General features: G+C 39.1%; 1 non-coding gene across 1 annotated transcript; it reads left to right on the top strand.

Moving 5' to 3' along the window:
* The first annotated feature begins 5,392 nt into the window (after positions 1-5,392).
* TRNAC-GCA (transfer RNA cysteine (anticodon GCA)) lies at positions 5,393-5,464 on the top strand. The gene has a single exon. It is a non-coding gene; the product is annotated as a tRNA-Cys (tRNA).
* The last annotated feature ends 645 nt before the right edge of the window (positions 5,465-6,109 follow it).

Raw genomic sequence — 6,109 nt, 5'->3', positions numbered from 1 at the left:
CTGTGTGAGTAGAAATGAAATAGAGATTTAGGTTAGGGGTAAAGATAGGAATAGGGCTCCATGGCCAACGTTTACAAAAGTAAATGAAGCTCAAAGAAACAAAAATGAAAACGTGGGGAACATTGGGAATGTCTGTGATAAAAAGGAGTAAAATAAAAACCCTTAATTAAGCAAATAAAATATTATAATTGAGCAGCATGAATCAGTTAGTCTGGTATTTCCTACACCTGCTGGATAACAAGTATTAACAGGAGCTATGTGTTAACAATAGAGATTTCTAGATTTCTCTCCTATCAGAATCTTCTGGACAGAAACCTAGAAATTGATACTTTTAATATATGGCCCCTGACTTAGAAGCAGGCAAGTTTAAAAAGTATTGAATCCATTCATTATAATATCCTGATGTGGAATTTAGAAGGTAAATTCCACAAGTCCTCACACCTATATATCAACACATATGTCTGGGCCTATGGAGGCACTGATTGATTGATTCATTTATTTATTCGTTCATTCATTCTTTCAAAAGGCATAGTCATTAAATGTGAATGTCCATGATGGGAGTAAGACTCTGCTCATCACTGTGGGGGAATTAAAGGAAATGGAAAACCCAGTCTCAAACTCTTCATACCACTGTTTGATGTTTCACAAATTTACAAACTTACACGGGTGTTCCGACTATATTACCTAACTACAGAATTAGGCACATCTCGGGTGTGTGTGTGCACTTTGTTTTGTTTGTTTGGTTTTGAATGCTCATGAAACAAAGAGAGTCAAGCTGAGTCACTGAGTCCCTTAAAAAAGTCCCTAATCCCTCTTCCACTTGGGAATTTTGAATCTGAAAAGTTCAGGTATTTTATGTATGATACAATCTTTCTAGAAAACCATCTGTACAAACCCCTACACTCTTCAATCTGTGCATTCAGTGTATTGACATTAAGCCACATCCGGGCAATCTCTGGCTTTAACAGTAACTTTGGCCCTCTGATGGTTTTCCCAGTACCCCTTCACTTCTTAGGCTCCTTTTTGATTCCAATTAGTCTCTTATTTTTTGAGAGTTAAGTTTCCAAGTTGAAAATAAGTATGTTGTATTTTCTGGGATGTATACATTATACTTACAGTATTATTAGTAAATGAATATGTCTCCACCTGAAATGGATTAAGAAAAATAAGACCACAAATGGTTTATAGTTTATAGTGAGAATGTATGTTGGACATGGATTGTGTGAGGTCTTCACATGTCTCTGGCTCCTCTCAAGAATTCATCTTGGTGGTTTAGTCCGTAAGTGATGTCTCACTCTTGTGACCCCATGGACTGTAGCCCACAAGGCTTCTCTGTCCAGGGGGATTCTTCAGGCAAGAATACTGGAGTGGGGGTTGCCATTTCCTTCTCCATGAAAAATGAAAGTGAAAGTCACTCAGTCATATCTGACTCTTTGCGACCCCATGGACTATACAGTCCATGGAACTCTCCAGGCCAGAATACTGGAGTGGGTATTACCCAGTATAACATAACTATCCCTTTCCTTTCTCCAGGGGATCTTCCCAACCCAGGGATGGAACCCAGATCTCTCACATTGCAGGCAGATTCTTTACCATCTGAGCCACAGGGAAAGCCCAAGAATAGTGGAATAATGGAATAATCCCTTCTCCAGGGGATGTTCCTGACCCAGGAATCGAACTGGGGTCTCCTGCATTGCTGGTGGATTCTTTACCACTGAGCTATCAGGGAAGCCCAGATTCATCTTGAGGACAGATCAAAGCCCTTAGCAGGTAGTATCACCTAATAACTCTGATAATAGATATTAAAAAGTTTGTGAATATAGTAGGAACTCCTCCACTGGATAGTAAACTTCTTAAAGGAAAAGACCTTGTATCACTAACTCCCCAGTATCTGATAACACAGGGTGGCACTTAGTAGGTATTGATAGATATTGATTAGACCTCAACTTGATTAAAAAATACTTAGGAATTGTTGCTTTCTCTGTGTCTGAGCCCCAAAAGTGGGGTACTCAGTCTTTATGTAGGGTATAGTTTATCCTTTATTTCTATCCACTATATATCATAGGTGAAAAGCAATAATAATAAAAATCTTCGGTTGATAAGCTTTTGATAAAATTAATTCAGTTTACTTCTTAGGAAGTTTTTGTCTATCTCCCAAGCTTATTTCCTAATATGGCAAATAATGTGTTTCAGAGAGAGTTTTCTTGATTTGGTTTTACTTTTAGTTAATACTTCTAAAATGAGGTTAGTACTTTAACACCAGAAGTTGCTCATTTCTTGTTGGGAGTTGTGGTTATTGAGGAAGGGGAGTTCCTTTAAGGCGGTTAACACTTTGGAATCCCCAGGGATGGTCCATGACAAAGGAGATTAGCATTCTGAATCGATACTGGATACCTTCAAACCACAGCCAGTTAATCTGAGTCATAGTCACCAACCAGTTCAGTTTGAATACAAAAAGGGAAAAAAAGGATGAAATCCTCATAAAAGTACAGTGTACCTAGTAGAAAATTATTCAGTGCCACTTCAGAATTTTGAGATCCAACCCACTGAAATATTTAGCATTCCAAAAAGGCTGCCATATCAAGTATCTGCCATAAACTTTGCTACACTATATTGTGCTATTTTTAATGTATTTTGTTGAACACACACTCTTTAAATTTGTTCATAACCTCTTCCTTAGTTTTTTTTTCCTTCAAAAGAGATTTTTTGCTGTCATCCTAAGCTTCAAATTAATTAGGGTACTTTTAAAAGATGTCATGTCCAGTGTAATATAAACTATTGAATTTATTTGAATAACATAAGCCATCATATCATTTGTCAGAGGTTGTCTATGTGAGTGATAAGTCTGAATGGACATGCAGATCACTGCCATGCACCGGGTCACTGAAGACTTTCTAGCAGGGGATCTCATGTGATCATAAAGAGTAATAAAAACCGAGAGTGAAATGAAAAACTTTTTCCAGAAATAACTTAGGAACTAGTGTGTATGAAGATAACTGAGTATTTCTGGCCATGACTGAAGAGGGTCTTCCCCTCTCCATCCTGCACTAAGGCCAGTCTCGACACACACAGGTTGCCTAACCACAGTCATCTTGTCCAGTTTTAGCTGCGGCCACTGCCACTGCTCTAAACTTGACTTTCTTTTTTTTTTTTTTGTATTATCTTTTGCTCTCCCAAGCAAAAGGCCTTGACAGATAAGGAATATAGTGTAGTACATAGAATTTAGGTTTTGTAAGCTTGGATTTATATACCAACTTCAGATTCCTGGAAGTGGGATTTGGAGCAAGTTACTTAACAGTTTCCCTTTCCCTTCCTACCCAGGCCCTCCTCGTGAGGTTATCCTGATCTTAAAAAGCAGGCAGTATGACAACTTTCAGAGTTGTACAGTGGAGGTGAGAAAACATATGCTAATTTCCCAGCATAATGTTGGCACATAATAAATGAATAAATGTTAACATACTGGGAGGAAAAGCAGGTGAGCAGGGCCCCAAGACCCACCTGAAACTCTGCTTCCAGCACTTACTAGCTGACTCAATTTTCCTAATCACCCCCTTCTCTCTCAGCCTCAGTTTTTTCATTTATAAAATGGGCAGAATATTTCTTGACCTTCCTTACCGAATTAAGTGGTTTAAGGAAATGAAATTTTGTGTGTGTGAAATTACTTTATAAAAACTGTAACATATTAAAATGTTACAAGTATGATTACAAAGTTTTGGAGAATTAGCTTTATTCCTATTGGGAAAGATATATATATATATATATATATACACACACATACATACATACATATTTTTTTTTCCCAACTTGAGCTCAATGGTTCTCTTCTGCTGAAGGTTGTGGTGGCTCTTTTTTTTTTTTTTTTCTTAAATGACTCATATGGCGCTTGCTATGAGGCTATGAGTTATCTCCAGGTTGGTTTTCTTCCTTCCTTCCTTTTTCTTTCGTTCTCTCTGTCTTCCTCTTTCCTTCCTCCCTTCCTCCTTTCTTTCTTTCTTTTTCTTTCTTCTGTAGCCTCTGCTCTAATCTGTTCAGGAACAAGAACTCAGCTTTAAACTTTGGGCTGCAGTGTTCAGAGCTCACAGCACAGGCTAAGGGTGAAACCGTCTCTGAGATGGAAACAGCCATCAGATGAGGGAAATCTAGAGGGAGGAAGCTGGGCTCTTCAGAGAGTATATATCAAAGTGTTGTATCAATGCTAAATCCCACACCTCTTTCTCCCTATGTGATGAACAAATACTACATCTTACTAATTTTTTAAAATCCCAGTACCTGTCACAATAACTGGCATACAGCTGGCATTGAAAAATGTTTCTTGACTCTGAGATGAGTAGAAAATTACACATTATTATTTTGTCATTTTATCATTATTTATGTTACATAATAATAACAGCATATAATATGTAGTAGTATATACATAATATAATAACAATAATAACAGCACTTATTAGGTACTTATGATATCATGTGTTTATAACCATATGCTCATTATTTTCATTTAACACTCAGAATGGCTTTACTAAGTAGATGCTATAATTATCCCCATGTTAGAGATGAGAAAGCTGGAGCTTTGGAAGGAGGTTCTGAGACACTGATATAGGGCATGGGGGTGGCGAGTTAAGTAAGACAAAATAATTACAGGGGAGAAATGAGGGTCCAAATGAGGAGGGAACACGTGGGTTTGAGATGAAGCTTTCAACACAGTTACTATGTTTATCTCAATAACGCTCTGCAGCCCAGAGCGGTTGGTGGAAACCAGTTCTTACGTAGATGTTATCCCCTTCATGCTTCCTTGGACTTGATGGCTATGAGTCATTCAATAAAGAGAAGTTAACGCATGGAGATAGGAACCGATGAAATATGTTCTTCAGCCTGGTGGAGACAAGTAATTGCCATTGGCTCTGGAGAGTAGAGATACTTCAAAGCTTCCTCTAAGTGAGCTTTACCCACTCCCTCTCTAGCAAAACTCCTTGGCTCCTGGCCTGTATGACCTTAGCTTTGTTCAGGAAATTCTGCCTAAGAGGCCTCAGAAGAGAGGCTGGTAAACTTGACATCCTATACACAGCTAAGTTATTTGCTAATAGGTTTGGGGATAGAGGAGGAGAGAGTAATCTATACCAAAGAACTGGGCCATTTGGGTAGAGTGGTTTTGGGCCATTCATCAAAAGTCATCACATCATCTAGCTCTCCTATAATTAAGACAGTGGTTATACTAGCTGTGAAGGTGAAGGTTGCTCCTTTTCATCAAATTCAAGCTTTCTTAGAGAAAGGTAGGAGGGCTATGTCTGATCAGAAATGGGTGAGTAGTACGTAACTGGTTGACTTTAATTTCCTTGGGCAAGGAAGCATTTGATATCATATCAACCCAGCACTTAGACAGTTTTTACATTCAGCTTCCCAGGTGGCTCAGATGGTAAAGTATCTGCCTGCAATGCAGGAGACCCAGGTTCAATCCCTGGATTGGGAAGATTCCCTAGAGAAGGGAATGGCAACCCACTCCAGTATCCTTGCCTTGGGAATCCCATGAACAGAGGAGCCTGATGGGCTATTATCCATGGGATCGCAGAGTCGGACATGACTTAGCAACTAACACTTTCACTTTCTTTCACTTTCTACAAAAAACAACTGGTACAATTTATTGTGCTATTATGACTTACGTTTGTGCGTGGACGATGTAGCACTCTGAGAAGAAAGCAGAGAGGATGATGAGCAACTATAAAATGATGTCAACTAAGGATCAGGTAGAAAAGGTGGTCACATTCGCCTTGGGCAGCGGAGGCTATGGCACAGACTCTCCTTAGCAGCCAGGGCTGTACCTTGTGTCTTCCTGAGACACTTTGAATTTACCTGGATTTCAAGTGCAATCTGGATACCAGGAGTGTTAAAAGCTCCTCGGATGAGTTGAGCTGAGAACCCCTGTTTAGGGGGCAGTAGGCCTGATTGTGAAATGAGAAAAGCCTTCAAATGGAAAATGAACTAGGTCTCCTCGCTTCACCCCAAGAAAAGAATCAGCGCTAGTGCTAAGGGGTGATATGAAGGCTTATCTGGGCTCAAAGGAAAGAAGAATATTTGAAAAGCTTTGAGCTGTACTGAAAATGGAAGTAGTTTAGTG

This window comes from Bos mutus, chromosome 9 (genome assembly GCF_027580195.1).
Source record: "Bos mutus isolate GX-2022 chromosome 9, NWIPB_WYAK_1.1, whole genome shotgun sequence".
NCBI lineage: Eukaryota > Metazoa > Chordata > Mammalia > Artiodactyla > Bovidae > Bos > Bos mutus.
The sequence above is the reverse complement of the archived record's forward strand: the minus strand, read 5'-3'. Positions and strand labels throughout refer to the sequence as shown.